Raw genomic sequence first — 22,223 nt, forward strand, 5'->3', positions numbered from 1 at the left:
TTCAGACAGAGGGAGAAGCAGACATGAATTCCCATGGACCAGGGGATGATAACATGGACCTAGAGAGATGAGACTAGAGAACCAGGTGGGGAAAGTTCTGATCAGTGAAGTCCTTGTACTCTGAGCCATGGGGTCTGGATGTGGCCTTGAAGATTCTGGAAGTAGCCCAGAAAGAATAGGACTTTAACATGAAACTGTTGAGGCAGGAGTTATATTTGAGAAAGACAAGTCTTCACTCAGTTGTTTACCAATATTATTTAAGAAATGATTTATGATCCATGTTACTATCAAACATGGTCTTTAATATCAGAACATAACCTATTGGATATGCTATAAAATCTGTATGAGAAAAAAAAAAACCCTAAAAGAATATCATTAATAAAATCGACCAACCAGTCAACTAACCAACCAAACTGTGACCCAAGGACCTACCATCTGGCCAAACTCCCCCCACCCACCCCCACCCCCACAACTTGTTATGTAATGTAAGTATTGAAGTTTCAAAGAAACAAAAATATAAACTGTGTTGTTTCATAGGACCCTTTATATATATATATATATATATATATATACACATACATATATGTATGTGTATATATATATATTTTTTTTCTTCCAAGATTCTTCCCTGGAGAATCCCATGGGGGTCTCAAAAGAATTGGACATGACTTAGTGACTAAACAACATATCTATCTATCTATCTATCTATCTATCTATACACACATACGTACTATAGTCATAGTCATTCAGAGCTTGAAGGCAGGATATATTCAGTTGTAAAGTATCTGAAAGTCATGGCACTCTTTATGAAGCACTATGAAGTATTTAAATTTAAAAATAAGTATCTGATCTTATGCTAAACTTGTTGCTACTAATTGTTATGGTTTATGTCAGTGTTGAGGCAGGCTCTGTTCTAGGGTTTTGTATGTATTGCCTCCATTAATCCTCATGACTTTATTATAAGGAAACACTTGTGCTATCCCCACTTTATAAATGAGGAAACTCAGGTACAAAGAGATGAAGTGACTTTACCAGAGTTTATAAGTAGTAAACAGGCAGGGCTGGATTCACACTACACAGTCAGACTCCAGAGTCCAGAGTTGACGGTATCAATGATTATATTATACTGCCTCCCTTTCTTGAAATATAGAAAAAAGAAAGAAGCCAAAGGAAATAACACAGTTGAAGAAAATATATGAGAGAACATTTTATGTTAAAAATTTCTAGAAATTAATTTTCCCAACTTAATTAACAAATCTTAGTGATTTTAGTGATAATACATTTTGATCTACCTCACCAAAAAAATGTGAATATTCTTTAAGGTTGTGACAGAAATTCTGTGGATACCCAATGCTTGTCAGATGAGATACTTGAAGTCTTGCGAGAGGTATCTGGTTGATGACAAGTAAAAGCACAATTCATGCCTCCTGTCTCACACAGTAAAGTGTGAGATTTCGAACAGAGCTTTAAGGGCATTTTAGACCCAAACAGTCATTGGTCACACAGATCATGTTTAATCCTAGACCCTTCTAAGCCCCAAAGAAAGTGAAGTATGGAATTGAGGCTGAATTTGTTTCTAATGGTGCACTACCATCCCATACTTCCAAAAAGGTCATTCTCACTTATTTTCATCTGTCACTTTTCCCTCGTCAGCTTTCAAAGATGGCACAATTATACAAAAATGTGGCTACTCAATGGACCACTTCTAAATTTATCGTGAATTTCTTCAATATTTACCAAAGCTCCAATCATTTTTCTAATCTTAATGTAAGTGAAAATTCTACTCTATGTATTCACATAAAGTACAGTTTGCAAAGATCTGCATCAAGGGAAGCAAGGCTTTTTTATTTGATGCCACAGTTAATTGACTTCAATTACATATGAAAACCAGGAACTGCTGAATCCTGTGTCTTTCCTTTCTTTGTTGAGATTGTTGTACTTTAAAGAAATCTCCATAAAAATCTGAAATGGAATCAAAGTGATAAATATTACCAGGAAAGTAATTATGAATGTCTTTGTTAAAATATGAATTCACAACAATATGGAGACAAAAATGGCTGTGTTTCAGTTACTATATAAATAGTACCCTATATTTAAATGTTTTAGTTTTATTTATAGACATACATTTTTAACTTTCTGGTTACAAAAATTCTTTGTTTACATTAAGTTGTCCTTGCTTTATGTTTCTATGTTTTACTTGTGTCTTTTTGATGACTTTTCAAAAATCTAGTCTTTGAAGAAACAAGCTGGACCTAAGTTAGGCATTGTGTAATATTTAGTCATACTTGAGGGCAAGAATGAAGGGAGGGGAACTGATAGAATAGACACTCATAGAAGACATAAAAAACAATTAAAAAAACATGGAAAATCAGAGTTATGGATAATGTTGATTAGAGTAATAGAGAGAATGTAGTTTCTGTTATCCATTAGTCCTGAGTTCTTTTCAAACTCTTTCACTTACAATACTCTGCTCAAATTAGTAGTGATGTCTGGAACCAACTTTTTTCTACAAATTAACAATTTTTTAATTTCTGTAAATTGCCTCTCAGACTATTTTGAGAACTCAAGACAGCAACTAGTAAATTCATAAATAAAGTTAGTACCTAATTTAATATTTTTGTTGTATTTGTATGTATTTCATCTAGAAATTATTTCAGTAACATTGAATAAGATTTTTATCTTTCTGGTATAATTTATTCTGCAAATGTACTCTGTAGATGATGCCACTTAAACATAAAATTTAGAAATGTATACATATGTCAAATACGTACAGCTTTTTCACCAGTGTTACATGCAAAGAATATAAGAATGAATAAGATAGCATCCCTATTGCAAGAATCTTTCCAAATTTTTCTTTCTGCCTCTGCCAAAGGACCCACTTGGATATAGGTGTTTTTTGTTTTTTTTTTTTAATTTATTTTTTTATTGAAGGATAATTGCTTTACAGAATTTTGTTGTTTTCTGTCAATCCTCAACATGAATCAGCCATAGGTATCCATATAGTCCCTCCCTTTTGAACCTCCTTCCCATCTCCTGCCCCATCTCACCCCTCTAGGTTGACACAGAGCCCCTGTTTGAGTTTCCTGAGCCATACAGCAAATTCCTGTTGGCTATCTATTTTACATATGGTAATGTAAGTTTCCATGTCACTCTTTCCATACCTCTCACCCTTTCCTGCCCTCTCCCCATGTCCATAAGACTTTTCTCTATGTCTGTTTCTCCTAAATAAATAAATCCTTCAGTACGATTTTTCTAGATTCCACATATATGTGTTAGATACGATATTTATCTTTCTCTTTGTGACTCACTTCACTCTATATAATAGGTTCTAGGTTCATCCACTTCATCAGAACTGACTCAAATGTGCTCCTTTTTATGGCTGAATAATATTCTATTGTGTATATGTACTACAATTTCTTTATCCATTCATCTGTTGATGGACATCTAGGTTGCTTCCATGTTCTAGCTATTGTAAATAGTGTTGCAATGAACAATGGGATACATGTGTCTTTTTCAATTTTCGTTTCCTCAGGGTATATGCCTAGGAGTAGGATTGCTGGGTCATATGGTGGTTTTATTCCTAGTTTTTTAAGGAATCTCCATACCATCTTCCATAGTGACTACATCAATTTATATTCCCACCAACAGTGCAAGAGCATTCCCTTTTCTCCACACCCTCTCCAACATTTATTGTTTATACACTTTTTGATGATGGCCGTTTTGACTGGTGTGAGGTGATGTCTCTTTGTAGTTTTGATTTGCATTTCTCTAATAATGAGTGATGTTGAGCATCTTTTCATGTGTTTGTTAGCCATCTGTATGTCTTCTTTGGAGAAATGTCTGCTTAGGTCTTTTTCCCACTTTTTGATTGGGTTGTTTATTTTTCTGGCATTGAGTTGTATGAGCTGCTTGTATATTTTGGAAACTGATACTTTGTCAGTTGTTTCATTTGCTATTATTTTCTCCCATTCTGAGGGTTGCCTTTTTCACTTTGCTTATAGTTTCCTTTGCTGTGCAAAAGCTTTTAAATTTAATCAGGTCCCACTTGTTTACTTCTGTTTTTATTTCCATTACTCTAGGAGGTAAGTCATAGAGGATCTTGCTTTGGTTTATGTCATCCAATGTTCTGCCTATGTTTTCCTCTAAGAGTTTTGTAGTTTCTGTTCTTACATTTAGGTCTTTAATCCATTTTGAGTTTATCTTTGTGATGGTGTTAGGAAGTTTTCTCGTTTCATTCTTTTACATGCAGCTGTCCAGTTTTCCCAGCACTGTTTATTGAAGAGGCTATCTTTGCCCATTGAATATTCTTGCTTCTTTGTCAAAAATAAGGTACCCATAGGTACAGGGGTTTATTTCTGGGCTTTCTATCTTGTTCCATTGATCTATATTTCTGTTTTTGTGCCAGTACCATACTGTCTTGATGACTGTAGCTTTGTAGTACAATCTGAAGTCAGAAAGGTTGATTCCTCCAGCTCCATACTGCTTTCTCGAGACTATTTGGCTGTTCGGGGTCTTTTGTGTTTCCATATGGATTGTAAAATTTTTTGTTCTAGGTCTGTGAAAAATACCATTGTTAATATGTTAATTGTTAATACATTGAGCCTGTAGGCTGCATTTGGTAGTATAGTCATTTTCACAATATTAATTCTTCCTCCCCAGGAACATGGAATATCTCTCCATCTGTTTACATCATCTTTGATTTCTTTCATTAGTATCTTATAATTTTCTGTGTACAGTTCTTTTGTTTCCTTAGGTAAGTTTATTCCTAGATATTTAATTCTTTTTGTTGTAATGGTGAATGGGTTTGATTCCTTAATTTCTCTATCTGATTTTTCATTGTTAGTATATAGAAGTGCAAGTGATTTCTGTGTATTGATTTTGTATCCTGCAACTTTGTTAAATTCACTGATTAGCTTTAGTAATTTTCTGATACTATCTTTTGGGTTTTCTATGTACATTATCATGTCATCTGCAAACAGTGAGAGCTTGACTTCCTCTTTTCTGATCTGGATTTCTTTTATTTCTTTTTCTTCTCTGATTGCTTTAGCTAGGACTTCCAGAACTATGTTGAATAATAGTGGTGAAAGTGGACACCCTTGTATTGTTCCTGATCTTAGGAGGAATGCTTTCAGTTTTTCACCATTGAGAATAATGTTTGCTGTAGGCTTATCATATATGGTCTTTACTATGTTGGGGTAGGTTCATTCTATGCCTATTTTTTGAAAAGTTTTATTCATAAATGGGTGCTGAATTTTGTCAAAGGATTTTTCTGCATCTATTGAGATGATCATATGGTTTTTATCTTTCAACTTGTTAATAGAGTGTTTCACATTGATTGATTTGCACATTTTGAATCCTTGAATTCCTAGAATAAACCCAACTTGATCATGCTGTATGAGCTGTTTGATGTGTTCCTGAATTCTGTTTGGGGAAGTTTTGGTTGAGGATTTTTACATTTATGTTCATCAGTGATATTGGTGCAAAGTTTTCTTTTTTTGTGTTGTTTCTGTCTGGTTTTTGTTTTTATCAGGGTGATGGTAGCCTTGTAGAAAGAGTTTGGAAGTGTTCCTTCCTCTGCAATTTTTGGAAAAAAATTTAGAAGGATAGGCATTAGCTCTTCTCTAAATGTTTGATAGAATTCTCCTGTGAAGTCATCTGGTCCTGGGCTTTTGTATTTGGGAGATTTTTGATGACAGCTTCGATTTCAGTGCTTGTAATTGGATTTTCATAATTTCTATTTCTTCCAGGTTCAGTCTTGGAAGATTGAACTTTTCTAAGAATTTGTCCATTTCTTCCAGGTTATCCATTTTATTACCATATGGCCGTTCATAATAGTCTCTTATCAGTTCAGTTCAGTCACTCAGTCATGTCCGATTCTTTGTGACCCCATGAATCGCAGCACACCAGGTCTCCCTATCCATCACCAACTCCCGGAGTCTACCCAAACCCATGTTCATTGAGTCGGTGATGCCATCCAACCATCTCATCCTCTGTCGTCCCCTTCTCCTCCTGCTCCCATCCTTCCCAGCATCAGGGTCTTTTCCAATGAGTCAGCTCTTCGCATGAGGTGGCCAAAGTATTGGAGTTTCAGCTTCAACATCAGTCCTTCCAATAAACACCCAGGACTGATCTCCTTTAGGAAGGACTGGTTGGATCTCCTTGCAGTCCAAGGGACTCTCAAGAGTCTTCTCCAGCACCACAGTTCAAAAGCACCAATTCTTTGGTGCTCAGCTTTCTTCATCGTCCAACTCTCATATCCATACATGACCAATGGAAAAACCATAGCCTTGACTAGACGGACCTTTGTTGGCAAAGTAATGTCTCTGCTTTTAAATATAACCTTCCTTCCAAGGAGTAAGCGTCTTTTAATTTCATGACTGCAATCACCATCAGTAGTGATTTTGGAGCCCCCAAAAATAAAGTCTGACACTGTTTCCACTGATTCTCCATCTATTTCCCATGAAGTGATGGGACCAGATGCCATGATCTTAGTTTTCTGAGTGTTAAGCTTTAAGCCAACTTTTTCACTCTCCTCTTTCACTTTCATCAAGAGGCTCTTTAGTTCTTCTTCGCTTTCTGCCATAAGGGTGGTGTCATCTGCATATCTGAGGTTATTGATATTTCTCCTGGCACGGAAATCTTGATTCCAGCTTGTGCTTCCTCAGGCCAGTGTTTCTCATGATGTACTCTGCATATAAGTTAAATAAGCAGGGTGACAATATACAGCCTTGATGTACTCCTTTTCCTCTTTGGAACCAGTCTGTTGTTCCATGTCCAGTTCTAACTGTTGCTTCCTGACCTGCATACAGGTTTCTCAAGAGGCAGGTCAGGTGGTCTGGTATTCCCATCTCTTTCAGAATTTTCCACAGTTTATTGTGATCCACACAGTCAAAGGCTTTGGCATAGTCAATAAAGCAAAAGTAGATGTTTTTCTGGAACACTCTTGCTGTTTTGATGATCCAGTGGATGTTGGCAATTTGATCTCTGTTTCCTCTGCCTTTTCTAAAACCAGCTTGAACATCTGGAAGTTCACGGTTCACGTATTGCTGAAGCCTGGCTTGGAGAATTTTGAGCATTACTTTACTAGCGTGTGAGATGAGTGCAACTGTGCAGTAGTTCGAGCATTCTTTGGCATTACCTTTCTTTGGGATTGGAATGAAAACTTTAGTATTTCTGTATTGTGTGTTATAGCCTCTCCTTTTTCATTTCTAATTTTGTTGATTTGATTCTTCTCTCTTTTTTTCTTGATGAGTCTGGCTAAAAGCTTGTCAATTTTGTTTATCTTCTCAAAGAACCAGCTTTTAGTTTTATTAATCTTTGTTATTGTTTCTTTCATTTCTTTTTCATTTACTTCTGCTCAGATCATTATGATTTCTTTCCTTCTACTATTTCTGGCGGTTTTTGTTCCTATTTTTCCGGTTGTTCTAGGTGTAAATTTAGGTTGCCTATTTGATGTTTTTCTTCTTTCTTGAGGTAGGATTGTATTGCTATAAACTTCCCTCTGAGAACTGCTTTTGCTGCATCTCATATGTTTTGAGTTGTGTTTTCATTGTTATTTGTTTCTAGAAAGTTTTTGATTTCCCTTTTGATTTCTTCAGTAGCTTGTTGGTTGTTTAGAAACGTGTTGTTTAATCTCCATGTGTTTGTGTTTCTTATAGTTTTTTTCTTGTCATTGATATCTAGTCTCATAGCATTGTGTTGGAGAAGATGCTTGATACAATTTCAATTTTCTTAAATTAACTGAGGTTTGATTTGTGACCCAAGATGTTGTTTATTCTGAAAAATATTCCATGTGCACTTGAGAAGAAGGTGTATTCTTTTGCGTTTGGATAGAATGTCCTGAAGATATCAATGAGATCCATCTCATATAAAGTATCATGTAAGACTTGTGTTTATTAATTTTCTGTTTTGATGATCTGTCCATTGGTCTGAGTGGGGTGTTAAAGTCTCCTACTATTATTGTGTTACTATCAGTTTCTGCTTTGTGTCTGTTAGAGTTTGTCTTATGTATTGTGGTGCTTCTATGTTGGGTGCATAGATATTTACAATTGTTATGTCTTCCTCTTGGATTGATGCCTTGATCATTAGGTAGTGTCCTTCCTTATCTCTTGTAATCTTCTTTATTTTAAGGTCTATTTTGTCTGATATGAGGATTGCTACTCCAGCTTTCTTTTGCTTCCCATTTGCATGGAATATATTTTTCCTTCCTCTCACTTTCAGTCTATATGTGTCTTTAGGTGTGAAGTGGGTCTTGTAGACAGCATATATATGGGTCACGTTTTTGTATACATTCAGGCAGTCTTTGTCTTTTGGTTGGAGCATTTAATCCATTTACATTTAAAGTCATTATGTATATATATGTGTGTGTGTGTGTATATATATATGTTCTTATTGACATTTTCTTAATTGTTTGGGGTTGATTTCATAGATCTTTTTTCTTCTCTTGTATTTCTTGACTATATAAGTCCCTTTAACATTTGTTGTAAAGCTGGTTTGGTGGTACTGAATTCTTTTAACTTTAGCTTGTCTGAAAAGCTTTTGATTTCTCCATCAATTTTGAATGAGATCCTTTCTGGTCACTGTAATCTTGGTTGTAGATTTTTCCCTTTCAGTACTTCAAATATATCCTGCTGATCCCTTCTGGCCTGAAGAGTTTCTGCTGAAAGATCAGCTGTTAAGCTTATGGTATTTCCCTTGTATGTTACTTGTTGGTTCTCCCTTGCTGCTTTTAATATTCTTTCTTTGTGTTTAATCTTTGTCCATTTGATTAGTATGTCTTTTGGCATGTTTCTGCTTGGGTTTATCCTGTATGGGACTCTTTGTGCCTCTTGGATTTAATTGACTTTCCTTTTCCATGTTGGGGAAATTTTCATCTATAATCACTTCAAAAATTTTCTCATACTCTTTCTCTTCCTCTACTGGGACCCCTATAATTCAAATGTTGGTGTGTTTGATATTTTTCCAGAAGTCTCTGAGACTATCCTCAGTTCTTTTCATTCTTTTTACTTTATTCTGCTCTTCAGAAGTCATTTTGACCGTTTTATCATTCAACTCACTGATTTGTTCTTATTCAGATATTCTGCTATTGATTCCTTCTAGAGTATTTTTAATTTCAGCAATTTTGTTGTTTGTCTCTGTGTGTTTATTCTTTAATTCTTCTAAGTCTTTGTTAATTGATTCTTGCATTTTCTCCATTTTGTTTTCCAGGTTTTTGATCATCTTTACTATCATTATTCTGAATTATTTTTCAGGTAGTTTGCCTGTTTCCTCTTCATGTATTTGGACTTCTGTGTTTGTAGTTTGCTCCTTCATTTGTGTAGTATTTCTCTGCCTTTTCATTGTTATTTTTGTTTAACTTAATTGTGTTTGAGGTCTCTTTTTCCAAGGCTTCAAGTTTGGATTCTTTCTTCCTTTTGGTTTCTGCCCTCCTAAGTTTGGTCCAGTGGTTTGTGTAAGCTTCCTATAGGGTGAGATTTGTGATCAGTTTTTGTTTGTTTGTTTTCTTCTGATGGGCAAGGCTGAGTGAGGTGTAATCTTCTCTGCTGATGATTGGGTTTGTATTTTTAAGTTGTTTGTTGTTTTTAGATGAGGTGTCCTGCACAGTGTGCTACTGGTTGTTGGTTGATGCCAGGTCTTGTATTCAAGTGGTTTCCTTTGTGTGAGTTCTCATTATTTGATACTCCCTAGGGTTAGTTTTCTGGTAGCTAGGATCTTGGAGTCAATGCTCCCACTCCAAAGGCTCAGGGCTTGATCTCTGGTCAGGAAAGGAGATTCCAGAAGTGGTTTGTTACAGCATTAAGTGAGATTAAAAGAAATATCAAGAATGAGAAACCAAAGATGAACCCCAGACAAACTGCACTTACCAAATTAAGCAAATAATAATTAAAATAATGGAATATACACATATACATATATACCCATGAGCAAAGTGAAAACAGTCCAACAAAAATACAGTAGGTTGACCTGGAGAACAAAGTAAATCAAAAATTATATTTACCAGTTAAGAACAAAACTAACTAAAGCACAAACTGGAAAACAAAACTAAAGCAAGGTGCCAAGTGGGGGAATAAAGCAATGAAAACAAAACTAACAAATATGTTGAGAGGAAAGGAAAGAAAGAAAAGAAAGAAAGAATAAATATGCAAAGTTAAATAGAGGTAGAAGAAGATTTATATACATTAAAGATTAACTGCAAGGGGAAAAGAACAGTAGGAAAGGGAAACAAAGGAATACATGTAGGAAAAATATAATAGATTTTTAAAACATTAAAATTTAAAATTATTAAAAAAGAAAAGAAAAAAATGGAAGAAGAAAGAAAAAAGAAAAAAAAAAAAATGGAAAACTCCACAGAACTGCAAAAGCCCAACGTAGAGGCAGATGTTTATAACAGCAATAAAAAGTGTGACTGAATATGCACATATATGTATACACCCATAAGCAAAATCAAAACAGTCTAACAAAAATAAAGTATAATAGATTGACCCAGTGAATAAAGGAAACCAAAAATTATATCTACTAGAAGAAAACTAACTAAAGCACAAACTGGAAAACAAAACTAGAGCAAGATACCAATTGGAGAATAAAGCAGTGAAAATAAAACTAACAAATATGTTGAGAGGAAAGAAAAGAAAGAAAGAATAGGTATGCAGAGTTAAATAGAGGTAGATGAAGATTTATATACATTAAAGATTTACTGCAAGGGGAAAAGAACAGTAGGAAAGGAAAACAGGAATAAGTGTAGAAAAAATATAATAGGTTTAAAAATTAAAAATTAAAATTAAAAAAAGAGAAAAGAAAGAAAGGAAAAAAAGGAAAACTCCATAGAACTGAAAAAGCCCAACATATAGGCAGAGGTTTATAACAGCAATAAAAAATGTGACTGAGGAAAAAAAGCTCAAAAGTTTAATTAGATTTCATAGTGCCAATAAAATTGACAACTACAACAGAGAGGGGAAAAAGACAAAAAAAGAAAAATCCAAAAGAATCTACAAATTAAGTCAAAACATAAGAATAATAAATGTTTTACTTGAGTCATTGCTGTGAGAGTCCTTTCCCTTGCTGGGAGTCCCAGTCCACCTCACCTCCCTAGGATGCTCTCCACTGTGTTGATCTCTGGACCTGCTGTGGGGGCAGCTCAGATGCTAATCTGTCCTACTCCTATGTGTTCTTGCCTCCAGTGTCCACAGCTATTAGAATTAGTGCGTTTTCTTTTGTGGGAGCTCTCAGTGACCTTATATATATTCCATAGAAACAGAGCCTGCCTAGTTGATTGTGTGGATTTAATCTGAAGCTTGTACAGCTGGTGGGAAGGTTTTAGGTCTTCTTTCTTAGCCACACTGCCCCTGGGTTTCAACTGTGGTTTTATTTCCACCTCTGCATGGGGGTCGTCCACTGGGGTTTGCTCCTGAGGCTGCCCTGGAGGACTTGGGTTTGCCCTTCTGAGGGCCAGGTATGGAGAAGGTGCAGCTGCTTGGGTCACAAGGATTCTAGCAGCACCAGGTACTCAGAGGAGTTGGTGGCTAGGGCAGCAGGAAACATAGTGCTCTAGAAGGGTATGGCAACCAGTATTGGCCAATACACTCCAGTATTCTTGCTTGGAGAATCCCCTTCCCTGACAGAGAAGCCTGGCAGGCCACAGTCTACAGGGTCGCAAAGAATCGGGCACTACTGAAATGACCCTGTGAGCATAGACACAAGACTTTTGCCTGTGGCAGCTCTGTCCCAGTGAAGTTGAGGTGAAGGTAGCGCAGCTGCTTGGCTTGTGGGGACCCTGGTGGTGCCAAGTGTGCAGGAACACGGACTGCCTCCACCGCAGGAGTTACGGCCCTATCACAGACTTTTTTGAGCCCTTGTAGCTGGCAATCAGAAGGCCTCTTTGGCCAGTCTTTCTCTGTATCTCAGCCCATTCAGAAACTTAGAGGGCTCCCTTGCCTGGGGTCCTTCTCTGTTGTTCAGCATTTCAGGCACATAGAGGGGCACCCCTGATTGGGGTCCTACTCTGTAGTTCCTGCATCAGTCACTTAAAGGAGCACCCTGGGTGGGGTCTTGCTCTGTAGTTCAGTGTGTCAGGCCTGTCTATTGTTCAGCTGCCAATGTTGGCATGTGGGGAGAAAGAGGCTATGGTGATGGCTCCAACCCCTACACGTGACTAAGCAGTATCGCCTTACTTGCATGGCTGCCCGGCTTTCCTCCACTGGCATTTTCCAACACAGTCTCCTCCCTCACATTCCCTCAATCCATCTGTCAACAGCAGCCCTCACCCTGGGATCACTCCACTCTCCCCAAACTCCAGCTCCCAGCTGCTGCCCCTTCCAGGGGACCCTTGTCCCTATCCAGGGTATGTATAGCTACGCAAGGACTGTCTGATTCTCATTCCATTTAGGCTGCCACAGATCAGCTGTTTCGCTCTTAGCCTTAAGTGTTTCTCCTCTGACTCAGAGGATTGCCCCAATGTGAGGATTGGCCCCTGCTTCAGTTCAGCTGAAGACAGGTCCAGTCCTACTAACACTCCTGTTTTTTCCCCTAGTTCCTTCATCCTACCAAGTTTTGCATGGTTCTGGCACCCCTCTCCAGTACTCTTGCCTGGAAAATCCCAGGGACGGCAGAGCCTGGTAGGCTGCAGTCCATGGGGTCGCTACGAGTCAGACATGACTGAGTGACTTCACTTTCACTTTTCACTTTTGTGCATTGGAGAAGGAAATGGCAACCCACTCCAGTATTCTTGCCTGGAGAATCCCAGGGACGGCGGAGCCTGGTGGGCTGCCATCTATGGGGTCGCGCAGAGTCGGGCACGACTGAAGCGACTTAGCAACACAGCAATACATTCTTTTCCTCTGGTCAGGTACTCCTGTCTGCTCTCAGCTGGTGTTCTGCATATACTTCTGTATCTGAAGGTGTATTCCTGATGTATCTGTGGAGAGAGATGTATTCCACATCCACCTACTCCTCTGCCATCTTGTTTTCTGGATTTAGTTTTGATTGACCATGATCCTTTAGGCATACCTATGTCAAATCAGAAGAACTAGGTATATATTCTTACAGCAAAATAATTGGAAATTTTCATTCAGTGTTGAAATGATCTACCTTGCATTAAATTCTAGCATATAAGATTTCCCCTATTTTTCTCTCCATTATTTTCTTGGATTGAATAAGTTTAATTCTCTAAGCTTATCCAAGAAGTCTTGTATTTCATAGCCTTTATCATCATCACTCTGATTAGCAGCCAGTAAGGTAAATACAAGTCACTGTAGTTGTCTTGCAGCTATAAGTATAAATTCCTGTCAGGCAAATTGATTATGATTTTTATTTCTTCCTATTGCTTGTTTATACTTCTGCTTAATCAGTTTTCTATTTTGAAATATTTTGCAGTATTCTCTTGACCATCTCCTCTAGAATGTTTGCACATTAATCCATCTTTACACTGATTTCATGAAATTATTTTTGTTCTTGATATCCTGAATATTAGGGTGGTTGTATATAATTATTTGGAATAATCTAAAATAACCCAGAGGGTTAAGATTAGCCATCCCTGTTAAAATACCCTTTCTCCTTGGGAATTGTTTGTTGATTTATTTATTTACTCTTCTATATAAACAAGTGCTTCCCAGGTGGCTCAATAATTAAGAATCCACCTGCTATCAAGGAGATGTGGCTTTGATCCCTGGGTCAAGAAGATGCCCTGGAGGAGGAAATGGCAACCCACTCCAGTATTCTTGCCTGGAAAATTCCAAGGACAGAGGAGCCTGGCAGGCTGCAGTCCCAAAGAGTCTGACATGACTGAGCATGCATGCACTATTTAAATGTACAGTCAGGGCAAGCCATGAAAATGTACAGGATATCTCAGTTACTTCTGAATTTCAGATTATTTTCTGATGTTTTTTCAAATATTCCTATGAGCTTTGTAAAGATTTTCTGCAATAGAAAAATGCATGCAAGCACCCTAGGGTCAAGCCTTTTCTCACCTAAGCTTAATGCCTTTACTCTGTGAGCTAAGATCATTATAAAACTCACAGAATAGCCGATTCATCTGTTACCATGTATAGTAACATCTCAAAGAGACAACTAAACTTGACAGTTGAGGGGATTTGCAATTGAAAGAGAAAAAAACATGAGCCAAGTTAAGAGCCATATAATTATGGCTCATTCACACTGTGACTCCCTTTAAAGTGATTTATTCAAGATGGTTACCCATGTACTCTTAGTCACCTTCTTTCTTGACTACATACTAATTCTGATTTTGGCATTTGTCTGTAGAATATGTTTGTTCTTCCTTTTGAAAGGGAATTGTGCTGCATTTTCAGTAGTGTTTAAATCAGTTAATCATATTTCCCAATTATCCTGTAACGTTACTTATTTGAACTTCAAGTTGCAATGTTCTTAGAGAAAGCTTAATATCTTCATTATATATACAGTCATGGTTAGCTAATTAGCATCCTGAATTCTGCAGTTTTACCCTGGCTGCCACTATTTCTGGATTTAAGGATATATTGAGTAGTTTTTCATTTTAAAAAGTTTAGAAGGAACAATACCATTGTTGAATTCTATTTAGTTTTTTCAAATAAGAAACCCCCCTTGGAAGTGGCCAAACACAATCTAAATGTATTACTCTTCTCATCAATTGGTTTATAAATAAAAGCACCCTTGAATGTTTTCCAAAAGAGTAATGCAATTTACAATATAGTTAATGAAAATTAAGCTATATTGGTTTTCCTGGAGGAAAATTGCGCTACATAATTAATTTTAAAAATCACTGTTTATTTATTCAGTTTATTGGGAAACAAGAAACAGATTCAAAATAATGAAGCTAAGAGAACAGATTGCGTTGTGACATTCTCTCTAATTAAAAGATCAGTGCTTCGGAAGCAATTTCACCTTGTTTGAGTTGCCATTTTAGTTGCCATTGTACTTAAAGCTTTTCTTCTCCTTTCCTTAAGTAAGGGTTCTCATCTTTTAAATAAAAGATGGAAAGGAACTGCAATTATTGCTGTTATAAAAATAAATGTCTTATAATTTTGTTATTTTTAACATGTTGCTCTTGATATTTTTATACAATGTACAAGGCCATAAATCAATACAAATCAGAGAGGTGTAGGGACATGCACAAAGTTACGTTTGACAACAGCAGAACTGAGACTAAACTGCAGACCTCTGGTTATCCAATCTAGTGCTTTTTCACTTGTCTGAACTTTCTGTACTATGATATGGCAATTTGTGGGATCTCAGAAAATATGAACCCAAAATATCTAGTCCAGGGGTTGTAATGAAATTATAAACTTCTTTGTATAATTTAGTAGTGACCTTGTTTCTGTTGTTGTTTACTAAGTTGTGTCCAATTCTTTGCGACCCCATGGACTTCAGCACTCTACGCTTCCCTGTCCTTCACTATCTCCCAGTTTGCTAAAACTCAAGTCTGTTGAGTCAGTGATGCCATCCAACCATCTCACCCTCTGTTGCCCCTCCTCCTTTTGCCTTCAATCACTCCCAGCATCAGGGTCTTTTCCAATGAGATGGCTCTTCACATCAGGTGGCCAAAGTATTGGGGCTTCGGCTTAGTATCAGTCCTTCCAATGAATATTCAGTGTTGATTTCCTTTGAGATTGACTGGTTTGATCTCCTTGCTGTCCAAGGGACTCTAAGAGTCTTCTCTAGCACCACAATTCAAAAGCATCAATTCTTCGGCACTCAGCCTTCTTTATGGTCCAACTCGCACACCTGAAATGATGTGGCAAAAACCATAGTTCTGACTATATAGGCCTTTTTTTGGCAAGTTGATGTCTCTACCTGTTTATGTTTGTTATAGCTTTCCTTCCAAAGAGCAAGTCTTTGAATTTCATGGCTGAAGTTACCATCCATGGTGATTTTGGATCCCAAGAGAAAGAAAATCTGTCATTACTTCCATGTTTTCCTCTTCTATTTGCCTTGAAGCAGTGGCCACAGGACTGGAAAAGGTCACTTTCATCCCAATCCCAAAGAAAGGCGATGCCAAAGAATGCTCAAACTACCGCACAGTTGCACTCATCTCACACACTAGTACACTAATGCTAAACATTCTCCAAGCCAGGCTTCAACAATACATGAACCGTGAACTTCCAGATATTCAAGTTGGTTTTAGAAAAGGCAGAGGAACAAGAGATCAAATTGCCAATATCCGCTGGATCATCGAAAAAGCAAGAAAGTTCCAGAAAAACATATATTTCTGCTTTACTGACTATGCCAAAGCCTTTGACTGTGTGGATCACAATAAACTGTGGAAAATTCTGAAAGAGATGGGAATACCAGACCACCTGACCTGCCTCTTGAGAAACTTGTATGCAGGTCAGGAAGCAACAGTTAGAACTGGACATGGAACAACAGACTGGTTCCAAAGAGGAAAAGGAGTACATCAAGGCTGTATATTGTCACCCTGCTCATTTAACTTACATGCAGAGTATATCATGAGAAACGCTGGGCTGGAAGAAGCGCAAGCTGGAATCAAGATTGCCGGGAGAAATATCAAGAACCTCAGATATGCGGATGACACCACCCTTATGGCAGAGAGTGAAGAAGAACTAAAAAGCCTCTTGATGAAAGTGAGAGAGGAGAGTGAAAAAGTTGGCTTAAAGCTCAACATTCAGAAAACTAAGATCATGGCATCTGGTCCCATCACTTCATGGCAGATAGAGGGGGAAACAGTGGAAACAGTGTCAGACTTTATTTTTCTGGGCTCCAAAATCACTGCAGATGGTGATTGTAGCCATGAAATTAAAAGACGCTTACTCCTTGGAAAGTAAGTTATGACCAACCTAGATAGCATATTAAAAAGCAGAGAGATTCCTTTGCCAACAAAGGTCCGTCTAGTCAAGACTATGGTTTTTCCAGTAGTCATGTATAGATGTGAGAGTTGGACGGTGAAGAAAGCTGAGTGCCGAAAAATGATGCTTTTGAACTGTGGTGTTGGAGAAGACTCTTGAGAGTCCCTCGGACTGCAAAGAGATCCAACCAGTCCATCCTAAAGGAGATCAGTCCTGGGTGTTTATTGGAAGGACTGATGTTGAAGCTGAAACTTTAACACTTTGGCCACCTCATGCGAAGAGCTGACTCATTGGAAAAGACCCTGATGCTGCGAAGGATTGGGGGCAGGAGGAGAAGGGGACGACAGAGGATGAGATGGCTGGATGGCATCACCGACTTGATGGACATGAGTTTGGGTAAACTCTGGCAGTTGGTGATGGAGAGGGAGGCCTAGCGTGCTGCGGTTCATGGGGTCTCAGATTCGGACATGACTGAGCCACTGAACTGAACTGATGGGACCAGATACCATGATCTTAGTTTTTTTCAGGTTATTTTAAGCCAGTTTTTCATACTCTTCTTTCACCCTCATCAAGAGGCTTTTTATTTCTTTTCGCTTTCTGCCATTAGAGTGATATCATCTGCATATCTAAGGTTATTGGTATTTCGCCTGGCAATCTTGATTCCAGCTTGTGATTCATCCAGGATTGCATTTCAGATGATGTACTCTGAATATAAGTTAAACGACACAAATATACTTGTGTAGCATTCTGTGGTTTTAAAAATCCTCTCACTACCGTCTCCCTCTCTCCTGTTCAACTTCTCTTCCCCTCTTTCTCACATAGCTCATTTGAGCCTTATATATTACAAACACTTATGTGAGCATCACAATAGTGTTAATAGACTAAGATTAACATTAGATTAACATAAATTTTAAGGAAATGATCTGTTTTTCTTGCTCTTCAAGGTTTTGGCACAATTCAGTTTCACACGGTTGAGGACTGGTTTCTATTTCTTTGATGGCTCCCAACGTGGGACCACCCTTAGCCTCTCAAGGTCTCTCTCTTGTCCCCTTACATCTCAGAACCATAAGAGGACATCTTACTCTTGGCAGGCTGCTATCTCACTGAGCTTCCTTCTGTAGTCTCATTTCTCTTTAACTGCAGCCTAATAGGCATTCTACTTTTAAGGACTTGAGTGATCAAGTTGAGTTCACTTTATATAATCCAGGATAATTTTCTGTCTAAAATCTGTACCCTTAATGACATCCACAAAATCCCTTTTGTCGTGGGTTCACAGGTTCCAGAGGACAGAATAATCTTTGACAGGCCATCAGATCTGCCTATAATATATCTTATATTTCCTTGACCACCACCCTCCAATCACAATGTCCTCCTTTTTGTTCTCAAACCTGTTAAGTACTTTCTACTTCATAATCTATGAATTTTCTGGGGCTTGCTCCTAGATTTCTTCCTCTGACCCATTGCATATCATAGACTTGGGCTAGTTCTGAAAGTAGGTCCAACTGAACCCATAGGTAGGGATTCAGTGAATTGAAGCTATGAAAATTTGAAGATAAAAGAAGTTGTACACAAGAGATTGAGTCTGACAAGTATGATGGTAATAAATCTTCTCATCCTACATTTTTGAGCTGTTAGCCCTTGGAACCCAGGGACATTGGTCTCTGATATATTGGAGGGGGACATGCTTTGGGTGAGTGCATTACATGTTTTGTTTGGAACTGACTTTGATTCTTGAAATGGGGGTAAGAAAAATAATTACTTGAGAGTTTATCAAAAATAATCATGAAACTGAATTTGCAATGTTTTTCGTCTTTAATACTAGACCTTTTGTTTTAGCACAAAGACTTAGTGAGCTACTGATTTTGAAACAGAATCATGCAAGAAAGAGGGTATTGCTACTGAGAGAAGGTAGGAGCACCAGTCATTTTTCAGACAGAAGTGTTTTGTAAATGATACTTTTCTGAGTCCTACAGATTTCTTTCTCCTCTGATGTTAAGCTCTTATGTGTCAACCTTGATCTGTTTGCATGTAGAATGAGCAAATATATATTGTTAACTAGCAAACCAGCAGAGCATATAGAATAGAGCCAGTGATGTGACAACTTTCCTGGTCTGATGAAACAGCATGGAAATCCATCACCTGGTATTTGAAGATGCAGTACAGCCCTGAGAAATGTCACTGCTATTTGAAACTCAACATTAGTTTGAGACTAGTGAATCAATGAATCAATCAAATTCTGTCTTTTAAAACAGTACAATTTTTTTTAAGACAAACAAATTTGACTCAGGATTTGAGTTTGATGGAGTGAAGAAGAAAAACGTTTCCCTGTTTAGTTCAATTCAGTTCACTCAGTCGTGTCCGACTCTCTGTGACCCCATGAACTGCAGCACGCCAGGCCTCCTTGTCCATCACCAACTCCCAGAGTCCACCCAAACCCATGTCCATTGTGTTGGTGATGCCATCCAAACATCTCATCCTCCGTCATCCCCTTCTCCTTCTGCCCTCAATCTTTCACAGCATCAGGGTCTTTTCAAATGAGTCAGCTCTTTGCATCAAGTGGCCAAAGTATTGCAGTTTCAGCTTCAACATCAGTCCTTCCAAGGAACACCCAGGACTAATCTAGTTTAGGATGGACTGGTTGGATCTCCTTGCAGTCCAAGGGACTCTCAAGAGTCTTCTCCAACACCACAGTTCAAAAGCATCAATTCTTTGGTTCTCAGCTTTCTTTATAATCCAACTCTCACATCCATACATGACCACTGGAAAAACCATAGCCTTGACTAGACAGACTTTTGTTGACAAAGTAATGTCTCTGCTTTTTAATATGCTGTCTAGGTTGGTCATAACTTACCTTCCAAGGAATATCCATCTTTTAATTTCATGGCTGCAATTACCATCTGCAGTAATTTTGGAGCCCACAAAAATAAAATCAGCCACTGTTTCCACTGTTTCCCCATCTATTTGCCAGGAAGTGATGGGACCAGATTCCATGATCTTAGTTTCCTGAATATTGAGCTTTAAGCCAACTTTTCCACTCTCCTGTCTCACTTTCATCAAGAGGCTTTTTAGTTCTTCTTCACTTTCTGCCATAAGGGTAGTGTCATCTGCATATCTGAGGTTATTGATATTTCTCCTGGCATGGAAATCTTGATTCCAGCTTGTGCTTCCTCAGGCCAGTATTTCTCATGATGTACTCTGCATATAAGTTAAATAAGCAGGGTGACAATATACAGCCTTGATGTACTCCTTTTCCTATTTGGAACCAGTCTGTTGTTCCATGTCCAGTTCTAACTGTTGCTTCCTGACCTGCATATAGGTTTCTCAAGAGGCAGGTCAGATGGTCTGGTATTCCCATCTCTTTCAGAATTTTCCACAGTTTATTGTGATCCACACAGTCAAAGGCTTTGGCATAGTCAATAAAGCAAAAGTAGATGTTTTTCTGGAACTGTCTTACTTTTTCGATGATCCAGTGGATGTTGGCAATTTGATCTCTTGTTCCTCTGCCTTTTCTAAAACCAGCTTGAACGTCTGGAAGTTCATGGTTCACATATTGCTGAAGCCTGGCTTGGAGAATTTTGAACATTACTTTACTAGCATGTGGGATGAGTGCAATTGTGTGGTAGTTTGAGCATTCTTTGGCATTGCATTTCTTTGGGATTGGAATGAAAAGTGACCTTTTCCAGTCCTGTGGCCACTGCTGAGTTTTCCGAATTTGCTGACATATTGAGTGCAGCACTTTCACAGCATCATCTTTTAGGATTTGAAACAGCTCAACTGGTATTTCATCACCTCCACTAGATTTGTTCGTAGTGACGCTTTCTAAGGCCCACTTGACTTCACTTTCCTGAATGTCTGGCTCTTGGTAAGTGTGAATGATCACACCTCTATGATTATCTAGGTCATGAAGATCTTTTTTGTACAATTCTTTGTGTATTCTTGCCACCTCTTATTAATATCTTCTGCTTCTGTTAGGTCCATATTGTTTCTGTCCTTTATTGAGCCCATCTTTGCATGGAATATTCCCTTGGTATCTCTAATTTTCTTGAAGAGATTTCTAGTCTTTCCCATTCTATTGTTTTCCTCTATTTCTTTTCACTGATCGCTGCGGAAGGCTTTCTTATCACTCCTTGGTATTCTTTGGAACTCTGCATTCAGATGGGAATATCTTTCCTTTTCTCCTTTGCTTTTTGCTTCTCTTCTCTTCCCAGCTATCTGTAAGGCCTTCTCAGACAGCCATTTTGCTTTTTTGCATTGCTTTTTCTTGAGGATGGTCTTGCTCCCTGTTTCCTGTATAATGTCATGAACCTCTGTCCATAGTTCATCAGGCACTCTTTCTATCAGATCTAGTCCCTTAATTCTTTTTCTCACTTCCACTGTATAGTCATAAGGGATTTGGTTTAGGTCATACCTGAATGGTCTAGTGGTTTTCTCCACTTTCTTCAATTTAAGTCTGAATTTGGAAATAAGGAGTTCCTGATTTGAGCCACAGTCAGCCCCGGTCTTGTTTTTGCTGACTGTATAGAGATTCTCCATCTTTGGCTGCAAAGGATATAATCAATCTGATTTCGATTTTGGCCATCTGGTGATGTCCATGTGTAGAGTCTTCTCTTGTGTTGTTGCAAGAGGGTGTTTGCTATGACCAGAGCATTCTCTTGGCAGAACTCTATTAGCCTTTGCCCTGCTTCATTCTGTACTCCAAGGCCAAATTTGCCTGTTACTCCAGGTGTTTCTTGACTTTCTACTTTTGCATTCCAGTCCCCTATAATGAAAAGGACATCTTTTTTGGTGTTAGTTCTAGAAGGTCTTGTAGGTCTTCATAGAACCATTCAACTTCAGCTTCTTCAGCGTTACTAGTCGGGGCATAGACTTGGATTACCATGATATTGAATGGTTTGCGTTGGAAACGAACAGAGATCATTCTGTCGTTTTTGAGATTGCATCCATTTTGGAGTATTTTGTTGACCATGATGGCTACTCCATTTCTTCTAAGGGATCCTACCCACAGTAGTAGATATAATAGTCATCTGAGTTAAATTCACCCATTCCGGTCCATTTTAGTTTGCTGATTCCTAGAATGTCAACGTCCACTCTTGCCATCTCCTGTTTAACCACTTCCAGTTTGCCTTGAATCATGGACCTAGCATTCCAAGCTCCTATGCAATATTGCTTTTACAGCATCAGACCTTGCTTCTATCACCAGTCTCATCCACAACTGGGTGTTGTTTTTGCTTTGGCTCCATTCCTTCATTCTTTCTGGATTTATTTCTCCACTCTTCTCCAGTAGCATATTGACCGACCTGAAGAGTTCATCTCTCAGTGTCCTATCTTTCCGCCTTTTCATACTGTTCATGAGGTTCTCAAGGAAAGAATACTGAAGTGGTTTGCCATTTCCTTCTCCAGTGGACCACATTGTGTCAGACCTCTCCACCATGA

The 22,223-nt window shown here is 38.1% G+C and overlaps 1 protein-coding gene and 1 long non-coding RNA gene across 7 annotated transcripts in view; both read left to right on the forward strand.

The window, feature by feature from the left end:
- The window catches only part of CTNNA3 (catenin alpha 3), a 1,864,976-nt gene that overhangs the window by 854,765 nt on the left and 987,988 nt on the right, over positions 1–22,223 (forward strand). The gene's annotated exons all lie outside the window — the stretch shown is intronic.
- LOC145537932 (uncharacterized) overlaps positions 16,528–22,223 on the forward strand; it is a 32,641-nt gene continuing 26,945 nt past the window's right edge. The window contains exon 1 of the long non-coding RNA XR_014076513.1: positions 16,528–16,926. This is a non-coding gene — a long non-coding RNA (uncharacterized LOC145537932). The remainder of the gene's footprint in view (positions 16,927–22,223) is intronic.

This window comes from Giraffa tippelskirchi, chromosome 2 (genome assembly GCF_054371585.1).
Source record: "Giraffa tippelskirchi isolate mGirTip1 chromosome 2, T2T-mGirTip1v1.2.pri, whole genome shotgun sequence".
Lineage (NCBI taxonomy): Eukaryota > Metazoa > Chordata > Mammalia > Artiodactyla > Giraffidae > Giraffa > Giraffa tippelskirchi.